Source organism: Cyanistes caeruleus, chromosome 8 (genome assembly GCF_971803275.1).
Source record: "Cyanistes caeruleus chromosome 8, bCyaCae1.hap1.1, whole genome shotgun sequence".
Lineage (NCBI taxonomy): Eukaryota > Metazoa > Chordata > Aves > Passeriformes > Paridae > Cyanistes > Cyanistes caeruleus.
The window spans coordinates 12,346,547-12,372,241 of NC_141708.1; the positions used below are offsets into that span (position 1 = coordinate 12,346,547).

Consider the following 25,695-nt stretch of genomic DNA (forward strand, 5'->3'; position numbering starts at 1 on the left):
GAACATAGGTACAAATGAAACGTTCATTCTGTTCCAGACTTCTCTAGCAATGTGTATTGTGCTTCACAGAAAGGAGATGACTACACCAGTGACAAGAATGAAAAATTAATTTCATTTTCTCTAACGGTTGACTGCTGGAATTTAGGAGAGTGTCTTTCCCAGAGAGATACTACCTCATGCAGTAAGACACTATCTGATGTTTTTAAAAGCAGCAGTAATGTTCTCCAAGTCAGATGCATACAGAATAGTCTCTGAAGCTATTCTGCACAAATAACTGTTTTTCTCTTCTATTTGGTTGCAAATTAGGTTTGAAAGGTCTTCCCTACTTCCTAACAGTGAGTGAAACAGCATGTGTGAATGACTTGTGGAAGCAAGAAAGTATAGAAGGTTCACTGGATGCTGCAGCACGTGAGGATTTTCCATTTGCTTCTCTAAAGTTCACAGCTTTTGCATCTAAAATACTTTATTATACTATTTATATTTCACAACACCTTAGATCAAAACAAGATGAAGTCATCATTTTGCCAGGCTCTGTGCATGGTTATGGGTAAATAATCTGCATTCTTTGGATCCAGCTCCATAGCTGGAGCTGCCTTACAGGACAACACGGGCCCCCATGACCCAGCCCTCCCTAGAGTGTGCAGGGGCACTCCTAAGCTGTGCAATGCTTTACTGCTCCTGTACGCAAAGCAGCGGTTTGGGTTACGCTCTGCAAACAGCTTTATATTGTTACTTTGCATGGGTAAATATGAGACCATGCTAGCCTAGCAACTGAACTGCAACAGAAGATACGTTCAGAAGGAAGTTCAGAATCATTTTCCTTTCCCCACTTGCTATCTAGTTTCTAGTTTCTAGAAACTACAACTCAGAAAGCTGGGTTCTATTTCCAGTGCTGGCAATGGTTTCCTGACCCAGTCTGTCTGTTCCTAGTTTCTAAATTTACAAGATAAAGATTATAAATTTCCTCCGCTTTGGACAGATTTGGAGATCTTCAAATGACAAGTACTATATAAAAGAGTGTAAGTTTCTGCCAGAGTACTACTTAATAGATGGCCTCTTAGACAGCAAAGCAACAGGCAGAGTGAGCAACAGCTAAAGTCACATGCACTCTTCACCAAGACCAAACAAGAACTTTTATTTTTTAGATGAAGTAAAAAATCCCCAGGCAAGAGGGAAAGGACTTCTTTAACTACTTTAGCCTTTTTTACCCCAAGGTTTTGACACGTGTGGATCCATCAGTAAATACTCTGTTGAGCAATATTGATTGCTACTGTGATATCACTGATGGTCTGGCTCAGAACAGCTTTCATGTTTTCTTCACTGTCATTCTAAAATTTAGGCAGTGGCCAGCTTGTCAGTAAGTTGTCTCTGCAACCAAATCTTCCACCACTTTTCAACATCACTGCTTTAACTGCTGTATCTACAGCAGTCTGTGCTTATGCCATAAATGAAGGGGGATGCAAACTGAAATTGGACTCAAGACTTGAAATTACTTGTAAATTCTCACCAAGGTTATGAAAGGGACACTTGAATATGAAACAGAGATAGTGAACAAATCCTGGACTAAACTTTTAAAGAGAAGAATCCAGGCCAAATGGAAACACACTAAGTATAATTTATAATGAGCAATGTGTAAAAAGCTATCCAAATCATGGAGCTCAAAATGAGAATAAACAGTGATCTCCAATCGGGACAAGTACAGATAAGGTAAGTATCTGCTAAAAGGCTGAACTCTGAGCAACCCTTGGGTGTTACCAACTGCTTGAACAAGTCCTCAGTATGTTTCACTAGAGGCCAAAAAAGACTGTAGCAAAAATACTGCATACTCAATGTGGCTAACCTGGAATTCGGTACTTGTCAGTGTGACTGCTGTTCAGCAGTTAATTATGTAAAAAATAGACCTGCAATCCACATTTACCTGCGATGAGCACAGCTGATCCTGCAAGATAACTGATCTGCCTATAAGATGGAACAATGCCTGCAGTCGCCCAAACTACAGCAATAAAGGAACAACGAAATAAAGCTCGCAGCACACATCCTGCATTCATTCCCATCTTGACCTGCAGGGGCACCAGTGGGACTCAGTAGTATCAATGTGAAATGTGAAATGCTGTGGATATAAACACCTGGAAGAGTGTCAGCCCAACAAAAGAAAAATTCTGTTAAAAACTATTTTACACATTTTGAGGTGTTGTCACATTTGTTAAGGGTCTTTCACAGATCACGTCACTACTAACTGGTGGAAATAAAAACTAAGTGCAGAGCAAAGCTATTCAGGTGTTAGAAGGAAGAGTGTTATGGGGCTCTTGGAGCACTGTTGGACAGCAGTAGAGACTGTAACCCACGTGGCTGAAAAAATACAATCCTCAAGTAGAGTTGGGAGCCTCTAACCATGGGTTAAATTGTACAATCATGTTTATTTTCAGAGTGATGACCGCCTGTCGGTAGTTATTTGGTTTGAGAGGACAAAGATCCTGTGTCCTTAGACTGGGACAGGTTTAGGTCTTAACTAGGTAGACCCTTAAAATATAAAGTGACAACTCTAATATGGAAACTTTTCCCCCCACCCCAGCCTTTCCCAGACCTGTGGGAACAGCAGCCATCACCAGCACCTTATATCTTCCCTGAGGTGGGTGAGATATTCACTGAGTGTTGATGACAATGTCTGACTGGCAAGCAGTCATTATCCCATGGGAATGAGGAAATGTGCAAACACACTGGAAACATGACTATGTGTCTGTCATGCTGGCATCGATCACCTCTCACCACAGAGAGCAGTCAGCACTGCAGAGAGCAAACCATCCAGGGCAACAGGGCTCTTGCAGTGCTCTGTAGCTCCACACTGCTTTTTTCTGAGCCTTCTAGAAGAAAACAAAAGGTGAACCCTAGACAGCCAAAGACATGTGAGATCACACAACTGCCCATCACTAAGCATAACAGTAGAACTTGGCCAGCTCAACAAGTATCTCAAGCGTTTCTTGCCAGGTACTTGAGTTTCCAGCAGAGATGCTGCAGTTTCTTCCAAAAATGTTGTCTTCTTAAACAAACTGGACAGATTGTTGTGGAGATGCTAAGAGAATGTCAATCTGCTAAATGTCAGAAGGATTTTGACTAAACTAGGAAGAAAAATAGTCAGGAATTACGGCTATATAATTAGTAACAAATCTTTAATTCTACATGTTTGCATAGCAAGGCTGATTTAGAATCAATTGCTGAAGTGGAGCAGCCAAGAGGACAGATTCAGATCTCTGTATCAGTGGAAATACAGAGTAGCTCTACTGAAGCTGAAAAAAATATGTAATGCTGCAACAATTCCATCCTTACAGCTTGGCAAAACTAATTTAATGAAAACACTGCCATTTTTTCCCCCTTAATTATCTTTTCACCTATTCATGAAACACACCCAAGCCCACAAAGACTGAAGCTCCTCAAAGGCAGGAGCTGAGCCAGGAACAGGTCCCAGAGTGGACAAATTTCAGGTCGTGTTTATTTTAACATCTGAAAGCTCAGGCCCCAGACTCCTTTCCTTCTTGTAGTCTCTTTTTGCAAACAGAAGTTTCATTGAGGAAAGATATGAAGAGAGAAAAATCCTGGGCAGCTTGTTCCTGCTTACATGACTGATCCATGGAGCTGGACTTCCATGGCTGACACCAGACTTTCGTCAGACTGTTAGGAAACTTAAGTAAGAAGCTCTTTTGAAATGCCTAAGTTTCTTTAAACTCACAAAAGAGCATGAAAATCACAGCCTCTATCTGAAAACTGTTTTGTGAAGTGATACTTCTTACATTTTACACATTATTCATACAATCTGTAGAAGAAAGTCAGTAGTTGACTGACACTAAGATTTTGAACACCTTCCAGCCTAGAAATGCTTGCATTGTGCCAGCTCTACATAAATTGAATCTTGAGGGTGCTGCATGTCACCACAGAAGGGATGTTGAGTTTTACTGGACAAATTGTTCTCTTCTCCCCCCACAAAAGTTGTTGCTACCAGCAACTTGTGACAGTGCCATCACCATCTCTTACAAAGGAAGCAAAGCCAGAAATTTTTGTCTCCTTTCTCATGTCAGGAAGGGTGTTTTTACAACAGATGAGCAAGAGTGGTGAAGAAATCAAAAATAATTCAGAAAACATGGAAATAAAGCTAATACCGGTTGCTTTGGACACACAAAAAAATGTATTACAGAAACATACCACATACAGTCTTGTATCCTCTTGATACAATCTCCTCTTGATGACTTTAACATGGTAGTCTTGGATGAGTCAGTGGGAGATCTGCCCAAGTAAAACCTCAGAATTGCACCCTCCAAAATTATCTTCACCAAAATCCAGAGAACTTAACAGTTTTAATGTGTCCCCACAATACATTTTGTGTCATTCCAAAGATGAATTTTGGCTTACCAAAATTCTTTGGCTAGTTAAAGCAAGGACAAAAATAGTGGTGTCCACCAAACTGAAACGAAAACAACAGTCTCAAAGACATTTGTCTTCACAGTAATTTCAGAGTTATGTTAAAAACACAAAGGCGGCATATGGCATTCATAGTGGGTCTCATCACTCCCTGGTGCACCAAATAAGAGGGGGGCAAGTGCAAGGTGCAGATTTTGCTGGCTGAGTGCGATGCAAAGAAATGTGGGAGGCGAGAAACTACTGAAGGGCACCAAGAAGGAAAGAAATGGGATGGGGCTTAGGTTTTGACTTCTGATGAGGGTATGTTTTATTAAGCATGAAATCATAAAATGGTTTATTAATGGACAATAACACTTAATAAAGGACCACTACTGACTTGTACAATGAATATCAACTAAGGCAAGTGGGTGAAATGTCAAAGTTTCCAAGTCCTTGTTTCAGACTGTTTGCAGAGTTGGAGTCCTTTCCATGTTCCAGGATGAAATATTTAGTCTAAGGTGACATAGAAGGTCTAAGACATAGCAGGGAAGTTATAGCAGGTGTCAGACCACCATTCCATCTCCTGGTCACTCTCCTGCACCATCCTAGTCACAATCCAACCACAAGAAAAAACTTTACTTGCAACTACACAAACCAGACACATCAGCGAAAGGAGTGGCTTTCCCTGAGAAAGGCAGAGGGAGCTCTAAGATATTCCTTGCGCCAGCTCACCTCATACCATTTAGCTTTTCCCATACTCTCCCCTTCCTCCCTCACCTCACAGACATCCCTTCTCATTTTGGCCAGTATTTCACCACCTTCTTACATACATGACTGCTAGAAAGAGCATTTCTGTAACACCTACGGTCTCCGAGGCCCTAAAGCCCGCCAGGACTGCTTAGCTGCACACAGCCAAAGGTCCCACAGCACCCTGGTCCTGGCTGTCCCCAGGGCTCTGCCCCACACCTGCCAGTGAGGCTGGCTTTGCAGCATCACAGATTCCTCAGAGCAAAGCAGCAACAGAAGCTGGGGCCACCTGGCACAGAGCTGTGCCTAATATCACAAAGGGGATTTTGCCCAGGCCGTCCTTAAGAGGATTAGGGAATCATCTACTTGCACAAAACAACAGTCACATCTGCTGCTCCAGCGCAAGTTGTTCTTATCTGCTCTCACAAAGCTCGTTTCTGCTGTGTCCTGACAACTTCTCCGATTGCAGGATCCTGCCATGTAATGCAGACACTTGTGAAAAACTGGGGGTTGGATACAGGTGGAGGGTGAGCACCACTCAGGTTCATTCAGAGCTCATCCATCCCACAGTACTAAGCAGCATCACACAGAGCAAATAAACAAATTGGCCTGGTTTTCATAGGCTGGATATTCACAGCAAGCTGGATATCACTGAGGAGTCAAACTCCTGATGCTCTAGAGGGGGTTTAGGAGGACTGTGGTGTGTTCAAAATTTGTGAAAATTTAACCAATTATTTAGCAGTTTAAAGAAGTCAAACATTAAAAATCCCATGTGATATTCCCAATATACTTCCTATATCAGAGACAAAAAAAAAATCTTTGTTGTGTCAGAGGTGCTGATGTATAAAATGGTACCAAACTGGTACTTCTAAAAGGAAGAGGAAAGGAAAGCAAATTCCCTAAGGCAAGACCTAAAACCTGACTACTTTTCTTAGCTTTTTGAACTCTAAGATACGTGCAGACCAGCTACCTTGATCTTTCCTCCTTTCCATTGGCAAGAGATAAGACTATCAAGGTGCCTATAAATTGCTTTTATTGATTTTACAAATAGGGTTGGTTTTTTTCACTTTTTAGATTTCATAATTAGACTTGTAATTTAGATTTCAGCTATGGCTTCCTAAAAGAAATCCAGGATTGCCCATTTGACCCCTAAGCAAATCAACCCTAATCCTATAATATAACACTCTTCCACAAGATTGAGCACCCTTTCTCTCCCAAGGTGCTCCCACCGGTGCCACTGCGGTTACATGGATTAATGATGGAAATGAAATCATGGATTTCCTCTGCCAGGACTCAGCCTGAGGTCATCAATACATCCATCCTGGATGCACAGAGCACACAGGGATGGATGTGAGGAAGCACGGACAGAGTGAACTGCAGCATGAATAGGGCACAAAGTGTAGTCAGGAACTGGACCTGGCATGTGTGTGGTCTGACTTGTTAAAACCTCCTGTGAAACAGATTTCTCCTAGTGCTTACCTACCCTCCCACCTCCAGAAATTTGTTTCCAAAATATTTGACTAAAATACTCCACTGAAGTTGGTTGCCCCTTCCCTGCTGCTGAAGGACTGGGGATTGCTCTGCCTTTTCTCACAGCCGTCTCCAACAAAGACTTCACTCTCACCTCCCTAAAGGAAATTAATTCACTTCTTTCTACAGTTTTCTCATCAGAAACAGCTCACTCTGCCTCATGGCCCTTGTTCCTCTCTTTTGGGCTCTACCAAGTGTTTCCATGCCTTCCTCAAAGCATTCTGACCCAAACTGAACATCCCAGTCCAGCCCCCATCGCTGAGGGGAATATGCCTCCCCCAGTCCAGCTGTGGGACTTCAGTCAGCTCCCCTGACCAAAAAATTTCATTCTTTTGCAACAGAAATAATTTCTCATGAGTTTGCTTCTCAGTCCCCCACTGCACTAATATTTATCTACACCATCAAATCCTTCTGTCCAAGAACAGCACTGTGCTGTTGTGTCCACTGAGTCACACCTGAAAATTCCAAATGACCTCTTAAACTTTAAGATTGTTTTGTGATTCCAGTAGGTAAAGTGCTTCCAAGTCTGGTCTGCTCTGTACAAGAGATAGTGCACTTACCTTCCTGCAGATTTCACTCAAATGAAGTGACTCCCCTCAAACAATTGTATGAATTTAAGCCTGCCTCAGATATGAAGCTACTAGAAAAACTACATGGAAAGGCACTTTTCAGATAATCTTATTTGATACAGTTGTTAGTTATATATTTTTTTTAAATATCTTTGAAAAAAAAAAATCACCTAATTTAAGTCTTCAGCATTCATACCTCATATCTATGTTTTAGAGCTCAGGTGCTCAGGGCAAGATAAATACCATAGACAGAGGGGTCCTGCAATCTCTCGACAGACAGATATTTTCTCTGGACAACTCATTGTTTTTAAAAGGATTTATTTCACCTCAAATAAGAAAAATATTCTTTTAACATCCCTCTTCACACCAAAGGCTGCTCTTAGCTGCCTTCCTGGAGAGCCACTAATGAAAAAGCAGCAGCCTCTTGGATTGCAGAGAGTCCAGGCTCTCAGTAAAGTTTCATAAAGGAATTAGGAATCACCCTGCTAGGTCAAGTCATTGATCCAGTTAAAGGATTGAAGACAGACATGGACACATAACCAGTTACTTAACTAATTACCCCCTTGCAAGTGAGCCACACTAATTGGTGATATCCAAGCTCTGCTGAAATGTTTAGTAAAGCACTAGAGCTTCTCTCCTCATGGAGGTGAATCTACCCCTGAGGGAAGGTTTGTTAGCAACACTCATTTCAGAAGCATCACCACACCAAGAGCCTGCCCTAAGTGCATCTAATTTATCACACAAAGGAAAATCAATACAGAGAGATCGTGACAAGTAGGCTACTTGACCAAATAAACATTTTAGGACTCTCCAGGAGAAGGAGCAGAACAGAAAGGAGCTCACTGGCTATTTCTGAGTTATCCTGATGCAGTAAGATCAGCATTGTGTTCTTTGCAGTCCTGGTACAGCAGCAAGGACAACACCAGCCAAGTGCCTCACTCCTCACAGCACCACACCCACAGTGAGGATCTTGGATGCTGTCAGCTTAAGAAATGTGTGGAGGAGACAGAGCAAATACTTTTGCAGGACAGATTCCAGTAAGGACAAGGAGTGTCCCACTGGGGCTGGGCACCTGGCTGGCTGCTGCCTGGGGAACACAAAGCCATAGCAGTGAGCACCTGACCCAGCAATGCCAGCAGTGATGAGCTCCTGACCACATCTCTGAAGACCCAAGTGTTTAATTGAAGCTAAGCTGTAATTTGAGCATTTACCTGAGGTCTCCAGTAAGGGGAGAAATGCCACACCAGATCTCATCTCCACACAGAAAGAGGAGTTAAAGAATAAAAATAGTAGCAGCCAGGTGCTCCAGTTCCTCAACTTGATTGAATTTGGCATGTGAAATATAGTAGGTTCAAAACAGTAATTACAGAATAATACATATGAGAAAAAGACCCAACTCACAAAAAAGGAAGCAATTACAAGCAAAATTAGCTGGGAAAGAGAATTAATGGAAAAATATGAGTGATGATGGATATATTTTACCAGATGTCAGAAACTGACAATTACAGAAAAAAAAATACTCTCAAAAAGAGACTTGTTTTATAAAATAAATCTTCTAAAATTCAAAATTGTATGAAAAGTGGATGAAAATAATTTGATAGAATTATTAAGTTAATAGTCAGGAATTGTTTTAAAAGCTAATTGAGAGCAGTGCACATTCCATCAGTCAAGTCCATTAATAGACAGAAGTAGCTGAGCTGACAGGAAGAAACCAGCAGCCATGAGGATATTCAAGATAATTCCAGTAATTAGACTCCATGGAACAGATGACTGTGTTTGGGAGGAAGTTGGTCAAGGTATCCATAGGATCACTTGATTGGCAGATGCACAGCCAGTCACATCATCCAAAGAGAGACACAGCACATTAAGTGAAATGAGAGAACACACTAACTAGGAAATGCAATCACTAGGAAGACCTAATAAATAAACAAGAGGCAATAGGAAGGCTGGCAGAAGACAGCAGAGGGCAAGCAGACTTCAAGGATACAAATTCGGTACATTCTGAAGGAAACACCCCTAATAAATAAATTCCGTGGGGAAAAGAAACCTGTCCATTCAAAAAATATTAACTAATAATAATGAAAAATAATTTTGATACAGGTGGAAAGAGATCAGTATGAAAAACTGAGTCATTTCAGAGTATGGTCAGCAAGGACCAGGGAAGGAGAACACCTGATAGGAGCAGGGATCATTGCTGGGTTACAAGGGCAGCTGAATGTAGCAGCCAGCAAGAGCTGGGGACAGCAGACAGCCAGCATCCAGCCATCCTCTCCTGCAGCACTCTGCATTTATTTTCTTTGAGATTATTCACACAGCTTTCAAGGCTTTTAAGATTCATGAGGCTATCCAGAACTGGCACCAAATTTCCTGGGTTTTTTGCAGGCTTGCTACAGCTGGTCAGGAGTCTGTGATAACCCTGCATCAGCACTGCCTGTGGATGCAGCACATACCCAGGGGAAAGAGGGTATCCCTGCACCTGCAATTCACACTTACACACTGCATGCCCTGTACCTACAGCACAATGCTTTCCACACATCAATCCAGCAGCCATCCAGGTGCCAAAAAAATGTATGTTCCATCTTCCTTTACCTTCTGGCCTTTCCTTCCTGGCTGTTTCATGGATAAATGTGAGCATTGAGTATCTTAACAACCACAAAACTGTTTATCAGCACCACCACAGAGCACACATAGCCCATCCCGCTCCAGGTCACAAGAAAGAGAAAGCAGGCAGTTTGGTGGGCCATGTGTAAGGTGCAGAACAGTTCCCAAGTGATACCTATTTCAGTGAGCAGCAGCAGCAGCAACATCATCCCCCTGAAGCACCCAGAACTGCACTGTGCTGATGTTGGGAGCTTTAGGGAGAATCTGCTCCAGCTCTGCTCTGACCTCTGCAATCTTCCCATCAGCCACATTTGGTCCAATGAGTTGACAAGACTCCTTGCAGCAGCACAGCACTAAACTCAACACCTCCAAGTCTTCAGCAATTGGAGCTTGAATAAAGAAAATGCCAGAGTACCCAGCTCTGCACTGGAGGTGGGATTTGCATGCCTGTGGGGATCTCATCAATAAACCACAGTTTTGTGGAAATCTATCAAGTGTTTCTACAACTGAGGAAGCACATGAAAGGACAAGCAGTGCAACACATGAACGCCCATTTTGTGAATTTTGTACAGAAGCTGTCCCTCATGGTTATATGCTCAGTTCTTGATAACAACACAGCTCCTAGAAAGCAATGACACCCCTGTAAATGCAGTAGCATTTTGGAGGACCAGGAGCCTTGAAAGGACTCTTGTGGAAGAAGCCTGGAAATTATGTTAAAAAGCATTTATCCCTTCACACCACCTATTGATGACCCAACAAGATGGAGGTTACAGACAGTAACATGCAAAGATGCACTCCAACCCAAGCAGCTGTGAAACACTATCAAATTCAGCTCAGATTTGCCTCCTGAAGGCCCCAGGGCTCCTAGGAGATAATAATTCCCACAGAAGGGTAATGCTAGAGAGCTCAGCACTGCACAGCCATACACTGCTAACCCCCTGAGCACACAGATATGGTAGACATCATGCTCGAGATCGTGCTCTGGGAATGTATCCTTGCTCACTGCTGGCTGTTTTCTACTGAGAGCTGCTTTTCTGAAGTCACTTTTACATACCAAAACATTTTTTGTGTATGATTCAGAAACATGCTATAGTAATAGAGGGGAGACAGGGAGTCTGCCCAGCTCCGTTCAGTTTTATCTCTACCAGCTGCTGTACAGAGCACAGGCAATTCAGGAATCATGGCAAAAACATTTTTTCTAAATAGTCCTATGGTCTATTGAGAGGAACGGAAGTTTATTACCATCAATGACTCACTCCCTGTTGAAGCTTTTTCCTGGACGAACTGCATTCTACATTATTATGTTCCAGTAACAATAAATTATTAATAGGCGAGGGACTTCATTGTTTGCCTCACAAAAATGTAACCAAAAGCAAAGAAAATATGGAATATGCTATAGAGATCAAGTTAAATATTTCATTTCTCCCCCTTTGATGTGCAAGAATTACAGCCCTTTATAATAAATTTCAGTCATCGTTAGTCAGAGGATATGCAAAAACACATATTATTGAAATGGAATTGTGTTTATAATGTAGCTTAAAAAAGACATTTTCTCCTCTGTCAGTTCCTGCAGTAAATGCAGAAAATTTGCTTTCCCCAACGCAGCAAAAAAGTGAGATCTTGGGATAACTGGGATCAATTCCTGACCCTACTATCCCTCCTCTATGATCCCTGACCTCTGCCTATCCTCCAGACTGTAAATTAGGAACAACACTTTTCACCTCAGCAGAAAGATGTGAAGATAGCCTTAAACAGATTTTTAAGGCCACATTTAGCAATAAGGAAGGCAGGAAATGTGATCTTAAACCAAACAGCCCCAATTAGTTAGGTGATTGCTACATGGAGTAAGGAGCTGACATCACCTTGGTGTTAAAAATCATTGTTCAGTCTCCTAGTTTTCTGCCATTGGCTGTTTTTGGATTTCAAGCTGTAAAAAAGAGACCATCATGCTTGAAGCTTTTGAGATTTTTTCAAACTATACAGCAATGGGGGAAATTTTGCAGATAATCTCCCAATTTTAAAAAATGAAACCTACTTAAACACATGGCTCACACTCAAACTCTAGAGTTTCATACTACACTAGATAGGAATAGGGAAACAAAACAAAACAAAACAAAACAAAAGGAAAATTAAACTTTTAAATCTGGAAAAGATACAAGATACTTTGAGCTTCATGTCAATCTACATCTGAGTCTACCAAAACAAGGCTTCATCCAAAAACTGACTCATTCCCAAACTCTAACAGCACTTTGTCACTTCCATCTGTGTTTATCAATCTTACGATTCACTGTGATTCTGACCAGCATTGTAACACCAAGGTACCAGTGAGTGTGTTTGCACCTTTCCACCCTTGTGGAAACAGTCCCTATTTCACAGGGTCAGCCCTGAGGGCATCACCTCTCCAGCCTGTGGCCATCCCAGGGGAAGGGCATGTTCCCCTCAGTCTGTGCAGGATGTGATCCATCTATTCACTGCCGCTGAGGTATGACAGACATGGAGCCTATTTACAGGAACGATCAAGATCCAATAAAGCAACTTCAAAATATGCCAGATGTCAGCTCTTTGTTTACAGAGAGAGCAATGCAATTTGAAGGCATCTGTAACTATTGCTCACTCTAAAAGTGGGAATTTTAAAGGAAAAGGTGGGTGGAATGGGAGAATAAACTTTTGTGGTTCCCACTGTCAGTTAAGACCAAGTGCTAGTAAGGAAAAGATTAGGAAAAAAAGAGCAAATGTACAAGAGCTCATTCCACCCATCTGAGTAAGCAGGCAACAGCAAAGGGCTTGGCTGCTCAAAAATGGTGTGGGATGATGCAGTATGAACAGGACTGAGGAGCTCTTAGAAGCACCCCGCTGCCTCTGTCCCTGGAGCCAGGACAACTCCCACGTTGCTCCATCCTTCAAGCACAGAACATGAGCTAATTGCAGCAGCTCCTCCAAAACTTACTGATTTAACAAATGCTGAAGAGACAGAGTGCTCAGTGTATCAGATATGCTCTGGCTGCTCCAATTCCATCTTAATTCATCCTAGAAGAAATCTTGGAATGACTGTGTGGCTAAAATCCTGGACAGGCAGCTGCAACATTCTCAGGAATATCTTGAGATCCTGTAGTACAGTTCAAGGGCCAGGGAGTAGGTCCTTCTGGATCTTTTCCCGTTCCTGATGCATGAACTTGGATTCATTCTCTTGTAGCAGGTATAATTCAAATACACACTTAAATGTTTTGTAAAGTAGGGGTGGATTGCTGAATTAGAAGTAGATTTTATAAAACACCTTGAGCAGGAATACAAGTTATTATAACGACTAAAAAAAAAGCTGTGTGAAAAGGAAACATTTCTTCATGACAAGGCAGATTTCCATTGTCTTTAAATCATCATTGGGATGTGAAAACAGTCTCTGAAACATTTGAGATGGCATGGAAATAATTTAGACAGTGCTTAAAACACCATTTATGGAAGTTTAGTTAGCAGACTATGAAATGATAAATATCTACCTATAGAGGCAAGTTTACCTTCCAAATTCATTAGACAGCTGTATTAAAACCAAGTTTATTTGTACTGAAAAAAAATCTTGGGAAAGAACAATTTGTCTGGGATCTGAACTTGTCATTCATGCTTTACTGAACAAATAAAATAGGGGGAGGGAAGGGAGGGAAGGGAGGGAAGGGAGGGAAGGGAGGGAAGGGAGGGAAGGGAGGGAAGGGAGGGAAGGGAGGGAAGGGAGGGAAGGGAGGGAAGGGAGGGAAGGGAGGGAAGGGAGGGAAGGGAGGGAAGGGAGGGAAGGGAGGGAAGGGAGGGAAGGGAGGGAAGGGAGGGAAGGGAGGGAAGGGAGGGAAGGGAGGGAAGGGAGGGAAGGGAGGGAGGGAGGAAGGAAGGAAGGAAGGAAGGAAGGAAGGAAGGAAGGAAGGAAGGAAGGAAGGAAGGAAGGAAGGAAGGAAGGAAGGAAGGAAGGAAGGAAGGAAGGAAGGAAGGAAGGAAGGAAGGAAGGAAGGAAGGAAGGAAGGAAGGAAGGAAGGAAGGAAGGAAGGAAGGAAGGAAGGAAGGAAGGAAGGAAGGAAGGAAGGAAGGAAGGAAGGAAGGAAGGAAGGAAGGAAGGAAGGAAGGAAGGAAGGAAGGAAGGAAGGAAGGAAGGAAGGAAGGAAGGAAGGAAGGAAGGAAGGAAGGAAGGAAGGAAGGAAGGAAGGAAGGAAGGAAGGAAGGAAGGAAGGAAGGGAAATTCTTGTATCACCACCAAGATAGCATTAGAGGGGGTATAAATTAAGGGGCAGCAGTTTAACTGGAAATTGTCATATGCAAATGAAATGCACTTTACTTTTTTTCTGCTGTTGTCAAAGGTAAACAGTAACCAGACCTCAAACATGGATAACATTGCACATTTTGAGCAGAGTCCAGCTCACCAAGCCCTAATTCCCAGCATGCCTTCAGCAGGAGCTTAGAGAACTCATTTCCCCTTTTGCCAAGGAAAAAGGGGTGTCATTTCAGGCCACAGAAAGTTGCACATTTGAAAGACTTACATGTTCATGCCATTAGCAAGTTTGTGAAAATCTGAAGCCTATAGAAAAAGAGATCTCACTAAGAACAATCCAACATGCAAAAGGGCCATTCCAAGCTCCTTTCTGCAGGATCAAAGTGCTCCTGAGCATCAGAGTGAGAACAGCTGTGGAGAGGAGGAGGAGGAAGGAGAGCAGTGACAGGGAGGTGCTGAGCAGATTCAGAGACCTCCAGCCACCATTCCATGTTCACAGCCAAGACACAAAGATCCTGTTAGGGTGGCACCTGCCCACAAGCACCTGACTGGCAGGGGACAGCAGCTCTTCCTGGAAGACTTTGTGGAATAGACAGAAGAAAAGCACGACATCATGCCATGGAAGTTCTATGAAAAAGTTTGGCTCAACACAAATTTTATTTTCTTCTGCATTTTACCTTTCCAGACCCCATTCACATCACAACCTGTTCCTACAAACTAGGTGCAATTAAAAGGCAGAGCTTGGGACCAAATCTGGCTCGTTGTGTTTCCTCAAACGTATCCATTGCCCCCAGAGCTCCCCAATACAGCCCTGTGATCCATCACAAGAACATCCCGACCCCTCAAGCCCCACCGGGGTGGGGATGTCCCACAGCTGCCACATTACACCAGTGGCTGTTATTCCAAATAAGGGAACTTGTTGCAAACTCCCCTCAAGCTGCCTTGTTCTGGCTGGTTTATGTTAGGGAGACAAGACTAAACAGACCTTCATATTTTCAGAATTAACCACTAAAAATGAAAAATTGATTGTTTGTATCCAGAGTGCAGATGAAGGGGAGTCCTGCAGCCAGCGGCCTCTTTTGGAAACCACACCACAGCAAATGCAGCACCGGGTTATCTCTTTTCTCTTAAGAGTCTTTGGGATGGATTCAGTGAGGAGTAAACACGTGTGAGCTCCGAGTCACATTTTGGTGAAACCACACGTCTCCCTCCAGTTTCTCCCAAAGTGAACCAGGCTTAGTGTGTGGCCCCACAGCAGTTTTTCTGTTGTAGTTCCCCATTATTTTTGCCAGGGTGACAGTCAGGTGGTTTGGTTTTTTTTTTAAGCTGATCTATTAAATGTCAGATTAAGGGAAGTTTCACTGCTTTACAGCAAACTTGCACCACATAGATTTTTTTTAACTGCTGTCACAAATGTAAATCAGAAGTGGTTATTTTATTTCCCTCTTGCTATTTAACTGTGTCACGGTGTCAGTGGTCCTTCTAACTATCAGGATTGCTATTTAGTGCTGCAAGGCTTGAATTAAGTATTTTTAGGCTGCACTCCTTGAACAGATGCATTCTTACTCTATCTGACCACTAATCCACATGGAAGCTATATAACCACTTTTTGTGCAGCACTGAGCTCAACCTGATATTACCACGTCTCAGCAGAGCTTATTTACTCAGGTTCAGCCTAGGCAAACTGAATTCACCTCTGCCTGCCACATGGACATATGCTCACATCCCAGCTGGCAGGATCTGGGTATTGCCTATTTAACCCTTCCTTTGCTTTCCCCCATCTCTGCACAGCCACAGGCAGTTCATTCAGGCTGATAAACACGATGAGCCTCAACGTGGCAAAGAAATATGGAAAACAAAGACAACACTGCCTGGGATGTGACATTTATTGAGCAACAGAATTTCAACAGAGTGCTTGCAGCTAAAGAGGGAGAGAGACAGAAGAAGAAAAAGGAAAGGTCCTACACGTCAACAAGGGCACAAATCCTGTCATTCATACAAACTTAGAGGAAACCCACCCTCAGCTCCTCTTGCATAAATCAAGGTAACTTACATCAATTCCATTAATACATTAAATGGCCCATAATTAAGCTATTGAGAAGCCTTTTTTCTTCCCAAAACCCAGTGCTCCCCACCCCCCAGCGGGAAACATTGGGGCTGCAGCAGGCAGAAAAGCAAGGCAGCATCCCAGATAAGGATCCATTCCACCGTTGCTGCTATGCAGGGAGCACGACCTGCATTACTGCTGGCTCCCTGGAGACCCAGACAGAAGTCACCACATCAGTGGAAAACAATTAAAAATAGTCTGGAAGAGCACTGAGTAGCAGCAATGAGCTGCAGGCAGGAGAGGCAGCAAGAGAGCTTGGAAAAGACCAAACTCCTTATCAGCCTCCTTCCACATCCATAAGTCCAGCCGTGTTTTCAAAGCACACATCAGGACACCCCATTTCTGGTTGTGTTTATTTGAAATGCGTGTATAAATACCTCATTAGAGAAAGAAACAGCCTTTTTGATCACAAATTGCCTCTTCTTTATCCCCAAGCCCATGGCACAGACACACAGCAACACAGAGGGCACAGGCATGGCTGTGAGCACAGCTACTCAACTGGCAGCAAACCAGGCCTCTGCACTGCCAAATTAAAAGCAGAAATGCAGATGGGAAAGGTGCCTTTTCTCCCTCTGGCCAAACAGCCACCTGGCACAGGAGGGGTCAGACTGATAGAGTAACATGAATGCAAGAGACCCTTTTAAAGCTCAACCCAGCTCTTCCCAGGAGACATCCCACACAGCTCTGGCTGTGCACAAGCACCTGTACCCACAGATTCCCCCCCCTCTTTTTATTCAGTGCTCCTAAACTGGTCAGGAATTGAGTTAAAAATTAAGTCAAACATTAAGTTAAAAAACATAAATTTCTTATTCTTAATACTTAGCTTCAAGAGAGACAACCAACAAGAAAACACGGATTTGAAAGGAGAGAGCAGCAAGTGCACAAGCACAGTGCAGGGATTTTCCATCTGTCTCTGCCAGAAACTCACTTTCTCCTCTGGATTATGTTTGCACAAGGCAGGATCTAATCTAAATGGAGAAATTTGTGTAGACTGGTGCTTTCTTTTACCAGAATTACATTTTAAAGGCCAGATGCTGCTCTTTGCTGCAAGTCTAAAGCAGCACTGCTGAGGGACAGCACAACTTGCAGTTTATATCTGTGTCTCTCACAGCAGAACCTGGTTCAGTAAGTTTTGGGACCTCAAATCCAAAACATAGTTACAGGTAGAAAAACGGCATGATGGGGCTTTTTGCTGCTGCATAATTTCCACAAAGTACATCAAGAGTAACTTCAAGTAACACTATATTCACTCAGTCCTTTCAAGTGTAAAGTTCTGGGATATCTGAACTCAAGCAAAACCTGATTACAATATTGGCATAAGGTCTCTTGAATCATAGAGTGAATGTTAGTTTAATTTCATAGAATCATTAAGGTTAGAAAAAAACTCTATGGCCATCTAATCCAGCACTTCCAGTGACGGCAATTCCACCAGTTCCCTTGGCAGCCTGTTCCAATGTGGGACCATCCCGTGAGAGAAGAAATTATTTCTGGTGTCCAGTCTACACCTGCTGAAATTTTGTGTTTTTCAGCTCAGATGGGGAAAGCGCAATACTTGAAGAGATGTTCACTGCATCTAAGAGTAATTTTAGAATAGCCCTCAGCGAACACCTCCATACTTCCATCTGTGAGCCATTTCACTCTGGGGAGGCAAAATCCGTATCCTTCACTTTATAAGCACAAGTAGTTCTCATTAATTCAAGGCAAACTCATAAGGTGGAAGAATTTTAGTGCCTACACACACCAAGACAAATATGTGGGTATCTGTGTGTGTATGCATGCTGCCAAAGCCTGGCAGATCCTGCTGTGACCACTTCTCCTAATTTACTATTACTTCCAACCCCCTCAGTTTTCACAAACCATTGTTTAATTAGAGAAACACTTTGAGGGAGTTTTAGTTCTGCAACAATACCTCAAAAAAAAAAAAAAATCTAATACCATTACAACCAAGATGGGAGAAAAATGTGTATGGACTAAAATTATCTCTGGAGCTCTCACAGAGCCTTTCAGTAGGCAATAAAGTTGCGGCTTTAGGAGCAGGTTGTTAAGATGAGGATAAACACTCTCACACCATGGATAAGCCAAACAAGCACAGTGCTTTGGGGCAGCTGTAAATCCCAGCTGGTCAGAAGGCACCAGCTATCCGGGTGTGTGCAGCAACAGTGACAGCTGGTGGACATGGGAGGAAGGCCCTGCACATCCTCCTCCTCTTCCTCTTAGGCTGAGTCACAACCCACGAGCCTTGGAGAGACAAGTCAGATTCAGGTGGTTTCACCATCAGCCAGGCATTTGAGAGAGTTACCAGCATGGCCAGGGCATGATTTACCACCTTGCTCATCCTCCCCTCTTGCTGCACTTGCCTGCATTTGCCCAGTCCTTGTTCTGTGGGGAAGAGAAGGGGCAGCTGAAGGCACAAAGTCTGGCTCTTGGTACATTTTAAGTTACTGGCAAAAGTCTCATATTATAAAGGAGAATCTGTGACAAGCAGTGGAGAGGGATGCTCAAGGTCCAAGAAAGCCACCAGCAGTGTGGGGTGGAAGTCCCAAGGTTTGAAAAAGCCACAAGATAAGAAATACCTCTGGCTGCAGACAGTCAAGGGACCAGCAGGGCCACAGCACCAGGAGGGGTGGCAGCCATTTACCCCCAGATGCTGAAAAGTCTGAAACCTCATTCTTGTTCTTCTTTTGGGGAGAAAACAAGTTTTTTAAATTGTCCATTATTTTCTCTCTCACACCAAGCAGGGAACAGACTGTACTTTTTGCTTCTGATTCGCAAATATTAGAATTTCTCTTCCCACTATTGGTGACTCATGAAAGTGACTCATTCACCTCTAGATAGTTTTATTTCTTACACATTTAAAATACAAAGAAAAAAAAATATTGGCTTATTGGAAAAAAAAATAGCCTTTTCTCCTACTTGTCAGCTTTTGCTTATAACACAGATTAAAGGAGAGTTCATCTCAGACTCCAGACACTAAATCACTCCTCCGGGTGGTCTACAACGCCAGCAAAGTGATAGCACAGGAGGACTCCTGCCCTGGCTTAACCACATGAACTCTCCCCACTAGAGGCTGGTGAAGCAAAAGTAATGTGACGGTTCTGACCCTTGCAGGTGGCCATGGGCATCCCAGCCCACCTGCAGGCAAAGAGCCTTAGAAAGAAAATTTGAAAATTGGTGGAAAAGAAAGATTACCACTTTGCAGGTTGGTTTTGTGGGGGTTTTTATAATGCTGAGAGGCTCTGCAGTGAGTCACTGGTTCACAGGGGCTGTACTTAATCAGGCAGTGGGATGACAGAGGGTGGGAAAAGAGGGCACTGACACCATCATGCACATAAAGCCATGTGGAAAGACAAGGGGAAAAGACCATCGTGCCATTCTTCAGGTGGTTATGGTGTTTTCTGGTGCACAATACTCGTCCCATTGATATGAAGGGCAGAGAACAGGGTTCAAGCTGAAAGCACTGAGATCAAAGCAAGACGTCTGGGCAAGAGAAAAGGGAACGATACTAAACCCCTGTGAAGATCCCAAGAGGATCAAGATCTGAAGACTTGGTGCATTTCACTGAATCATTGCATGCACGGTCTTGTCAAGGCAATATTTGTGCCTTCATCCTTCTCTCCAGTGTAACACATCCAGCTCTCCTTAATGAACAATCTTTGTGTGAAGTGAGAAAAGGAATTTTTTTTCTTTTTGAGAGGATGCTACTATTGAATAATTATCATTGCTAGTTAGGATAACGAAGAGTTAAAAAATAGAGAAATTACCCTGTCTGCAGCAGAGGCAAAGTGACTGATTAAGGGAATCAAAGAGAGAACTTGTAGGTTAAGATACCTGTAAACTACTGCTCAGTGTCCTTAGCAAAGCAATTCTTCAGGTCACATATTACACTGAAAAGAACAGGAGCCACAACCCCAGACACAAAGCTCCAGCACAATTATACAGTTCTCTATTTCACTGCTACACGAAAAACCCAACACCCTCCAGGCTAACAGCAACCATTACTATTTCCCAAGTATAGGTTACACTTGGGGGTTTATTATTCCAATCCCCTTTTAAGTTGTAGATCTTCCCTCCAGTCAAGCATCAGAATGCCAACTGTCAACAAGCTTAAATTTACTAATACCCTTGCACTGTGATAAGCATTGAATGGATAAGTCTTTATGCAAAAAGGAAAAGAGACATAAAGGGAAAAAAACCCATGATGTTTTCCAAAAGCACACATCTCTAACTACTGACAGCTGGGGGGACAGGATAAATCTATTCTCCCTCTGCATAGCAGCTACCATTTTCTTTGGTATCCTAGATTTAGAAACCCATTTTTATCACCTGAGATTGTGATTTATTAGCAGAGATGGTACAGTTGGTATCCAACACTTGGCCAGTTGGCACCCCAGGAGGAAACTCAAGAGCTAGGTCCAAACTCAGAAGCTGAGCCTTGTCTCTGCTTTACAAACTTGGCTGAAGTCCCAGCTGAAGAGACTATAGCAGCAGGCATCAGCAGAGAAGCTTCAAGCAAACTTAACTCACAGGAACTGTCCACCAGAGAGCCATAGTGATGCTCATCCTGCGCTATCACCTGAAAGCACAAATCTTATCATGGTGCTTGGGGGAAAAGGAAGCACATGCAATACTGAAGCATCATTAAAATTGTGACCAGGAGCTTTCCTCCCCATGAGTTTGAGTAGCAAGTCTAAGATATTTGTGATTTCTGATTTAATGCAAGATATCCGTGATACAGAGTTGGTTACTACCTTTAATCTTCCAGGCTCCAAAAGAACTGCCAGAGAACATTATTTTTAATGCACTCTCACACAGGGATAGAGTTTCCAAGGAAGCTGCCAAATCTAGCAAAGGTTTACACTTTTCCTTTCCAACACTTTCTTAGAAAGCTGGAAATAACATTATCTTACTTAAATGGCTATTTTAATTAATTTAGTTTTGCTTTAAATACAACAACCAAAATGAAAGAAGAATGAAGCTGAATTTTTTGGCACTTAAAGCTGTCTCTTTAAACTCAGAGCTTACTAAAAACTTGACAGGCAAATCATAAAGATCTATTGGAGACCATTTTAAAAAGAGTACACATTGTCCAAGGCAGAGCCTGCGTATTTCTTACTGCACCAGAGGACACGGACCATAATCCTAGAGGGGGCTCCTGGCTTGCTGTAAGGTAAACTCCAACAACACTGGTTGTTAACACTTTGACAGCCAGAGCCCATTCTCATCCAAGTAAATGAGAGCCAAGTTAGCCTTCATGTTGTATTCTTTGTCCTAAGAAGCATTATTTAAATGAAAATACAGCTGGTAATTCATCTGGGCTATGGATGAGAAACTGCATACTTGCAGTTAAAAGAACTATATTGATTATTCCTGATATATTAATTATCTCCCAATATCTCCTTGTTGCTAAAGGTAGACCTTTCCTGAGCAAGTCACACAAGAACATCAGTGTCTCCCCAGGAAAAAAAAGGGGTAGGATACCTCAGCAACCAGAGGAGGCAAATGCAAATCAAGCGTGTTAGTGGAAGGCAGCATTTCTCAGCAGTTACTGCACTGAGGGGAGAGATGCCAGGTGTCAGAGTTTCAACACCCACCTCTGCCACATGGACACCATCAGGCAGCCTCCTCTTCCCTCTGCTCTCTGATTGGATGGACAGGAATAAGAGTGTGTGCTGACACCAATATACAGATTGAAAGAGATAACTCAGCTGCCCATTCTATTTGATTCCAATTAACTCAGCAGCCCATTCCAATTAACTCCACCCAAAACAAAACAATTCCAACCTTTGAATGCCGTAAGGTATGTCTGGGGAGGTGCAGAAAGGCACAGCAATGAACCTGCCATTTCCCACCTGCTCAGAGACAAGCCCTGTCATTCAGCACTTGATGCCTAGCAAGGTTTATCACCTATCTCCAGCTCCTCTTAGTCATTAGATAAAACCCCTCACTAAGCATTACTGCTGTCCAGGGCTGCAGAGGTCTCTTAACACTAGCAAATGCTATTAATGTAGTAAAGGAGAAACAGATTGCCTGGGCTGCCATCTCCCTGACTGCTAGAGAGGCAATCCCCACACTAACGATGGGAAGGAGCTCAAATGCATCAAGCACAGATGTTCAGGACATAGAAACAGGGTACTTTTACAAAGCTTAAAACAGACCCAAAGGTGTGTGTTTGCTGGTCCCTTTGCATGGGATCAAATGTTACCCAGTGGCATCTGCACACCTGACAAATGGCAGAAAGGAACTTTCTATGCTGGTGTATTTTTCTCTTCAAAATATATAAAATCACTACATTAGTCATGCTACAGCTGAACTGTCACAGCTCTTTTATTATTATTTACCAAAATGGTTATCAGCCAGATCTGTACTATTAAATTCCTGTATCACAGAATTACTCTGATACCCAGAAAGTGCAGTATTATGGAAGTGCTGTTATTCCCCAGCTTGTCTTTCCTTCTCTTTTTACAAGGTTCTTTCTGTGCTGGCTGCCCTGTAGGAAATCAGAGGAGTCAAGTTCTATGCAGGGATCTCACCCTGCAGGCCTGGGGGCTGCTGGCTCTTACAACACTGCTCTCCTGAACCAGCCCCCACCCATTTAAACCAACTTATTTTTTTGAACCTAAATAATTCAAAGAAGAACATGTTTGTTTTTTTTGAAATCTTTTTTTTTTTTTTTTTTCAGCAGCCATTCTTTTTCCTCCAATAGCCAACCCACATTAGTCCTTTGAGCTGACTCAATGAAGAAAGCGCTCCTGTTTTCTTTGCAGAATACTAATATGGTCTTTGGAAGCAAGTTCCTAGATTGAAGCTCAGAGAGGCAGCACAGTCGGGCCTCTGCTGTGAGATGACAAAGAGGCAAAGTACTGTCTTGCAAGCGTCCCACTGTCTACAAACCCAGCATCTTGCCCGGCCACTGTGCAAGATGGGAGAGAGGTTCCAGTGGTGGAGAAACATGGGTGGAAGCACTACAACATGGCTGCCTTGTTGGCTCCTCCTGCTGAATCCCTGATGCACAGATATATTCTTCCGTCACAACACTGTGCAGATCACACCCCTGGGAAAGCAGTCTTCAGGAACCTGCAAGGGACTGCCCTGCAAATCAGTGCACACATTGTCATCTCCAGGAGGAACCTGCTTGCACAGAGCACAGAAGAGGTCTCAGCAGGAGGAGAACCTTCCCTAAACCATTCAAATTAAATCATCAAATTAGCTCATCAAATTAAGGCAATAAGCTTGACAACCCATACCCTGAGTTCAGACATGTCTTCAGTGCAATCTCCCCAAAGAAGTTTTACTTTCAGCAAAGCCACATGAGACAATTCTTCCACACGGACAGCTTGGCTTCTCTCCCTGGCCGGGCCATCCTGCCCCATCCCTCACTTCAGGATACGTGACATGGCACAGCAAGTCCATTCAGGGATGCAAATGAAAACTAACTTTTCAAAATAAGGTGGGAGGGGGAAAGGAATTGTTTTTTCAGCAAAAAATATTTTCTTGAGTGGCTACCAGTTGTAAAATGGGAGCCCGCAGCAAACCCAACAATGACCATCTCCAACTTCCTCTGGATTCACACTGAGTCACTAATTTGGGTCTAGATGACAGCAGCAGGAGCTGGGAACTGCTGGTTCTTTCCTGCAGCTTGTTTCTGGTTAGAATTACACCATAACAACAATAATGCATCTCTGAGTCTCTCTTTCCTTTATCCCTACATATAGGTATTTTGAGGTGCAGAGAGATGAAATGCCTTGAGATCTGCATGGGAGAACTGGGAACATCGAGTACAGGGATTTATCTCCACTAAGCCCTGCTGTGACTAGTAGACCATGCTGTCTCACATTACTGAGCAGATTTCTGCAGTGTTCAGACTCTGTTCTCCTGTAGAGATTGCTGCAAAGGAGATAATGGGGACAGAAAGTGCCTCATGCTCTTTGGGAGTGCCCCACCACCATGCACATGTCCAAATGTACAGTAACAAACAGACATGGTTCCTGTCCCCCTGCACTTCACCTGACTGCAGTGGTCCTGGCTCCCTCAGGAAACTGGATAAAAGCAGCAAGAAAACTGCCCAGGATACCATTTTACTGGCAGTAGAGGAACAACCATTAGCCAAAAGATTACTTCATTTAATATTTGTTTATAGCTGCTGGGGATTTCCTGAGGTTAGATGCTAGTTAATCAAACCATGGAGCACCATGGAGCACCATTCAGCATCTGCCCTAGAAAGTTTAAAAGCCATCTTCAAATAAAATATAGAGACTTGTTCCAAAGCAATACTGCAAATTATGCTTCCAACATTATTTCCCATGCTTCTCTTTTTTTCTTCTTTTCTGGCACATCACCACCCACATGAAAGCCAAAGAGAGACCGTAGTACCTGGTTACACAAGGGGAGCCCATCACAATAGCAATTCAAAAACTTCTTCCATAATCCAGCAAAATTTTTCAATCCAGAAGTCTCATGGATTGAGTGATACATCTATCCATCCCCATGGCTATCCATCCACTACTGTAGTAGCCTCATCAAGTGCAATGAGAACTTTGCTGTAGCATGTCCCTGGTGCATTAGCTGGAGTTATTACATCCAGCTGCACAGCATAAAGCTACAGGAAACAATTTCATTAGGGTGCCATTAAGCTTGGACTGGATTGGTCTTTTCACATGCAAGGGCACAATGGGGAATAGCTTTGGGCATTAATTTGAATGCATTGCTAAAACCATTATCTAAACTACAGATTCATATTTACAGGCACAGGCTTCCACCCATCCCAGAGCAGCCCACAAGGGCACTTTGGGATCTGGTATTTAAAGCATTTGGTGCTGGCAGCAATGCTACTCCAGGAGCTTTAGGCATCACAGGGACATGAGGTCATTCAGACAAGTCCACTGCTTTCTAAATAACCCCTGGAAGCTGCCACTAGACTGGGGAAGGGCTCAAAGAAAGAACATCTCCTGAAAAAAACAGTCTTGTTTTGCTTGGTGCTTTGCAATTTGCAACTGCCAATGACACTGCTGGTCTACCCTGACCCAACAAGAAATGCTAAAGTCACGGGTTCTTTATTGTGCTGATTCAGAGTAACCTGGTATGGGAAATGGCACAAGTCTAATGATCCAAGCTCAAGAGATTTTTATGTTTTAAAATGATGATTCAGTGTATCCATTCAGCTAAACAGAAAGCCCTGTGTCATCATAAAGCTGTGATGATATTCTGGAAATAAGGTCTCACTGGAGCAACACATTGTAATTTTATATCCAGCTATTTAAGAAGATGAGGCCAAGCCCTGAGTGACAGACACTTTGATGAAACAACATATGAATTAAACATAATTGTACTAGAAAAACATTAAAACAGAACTAATCATCGAGGGCTCTATGTTGTACCATGAGCAGTGACATTTGCATTGGCACAGGCCATTCCCATCCACAGAGCTCCAAATCCTCCGTGAATATCAGTAATTAAATAGTCTGTCACAAGCCAGAAGAAGACAGGTTTTGCCACATCCAGTTTTGCAG

At 43.0% G+C, this 25,695-nt stretch overlaps 1 protein-coding gene and 1 long non-coding RNA gene across 4 annotated transcripts in view; one reads left to right on the forward strand and one right to left on the reverse strand.

Annotated features, from left to right (window-relative positions):
• The window catches only part of NEURL1 (neuralized E3 ubiquitin protein ligase 1), a 154,269-nt gene that overhangs the window by 98,441 nt on the left and 30,133 nt on the right, over positions 1–25,695 (reverse strand). The window lies entirely within an intron of this gene.
• LOC147651866 (uncharacterized) lies at positions 21,989–24,555 on the forward strand. Its single transcript, XR_015289741.1, has 2 exons — positions 21,989–22,350; positions 22,869–24,555. It is a non-coding gene; the product is annotated as an uncharacterized LOC147651866 (long non-coding RNA).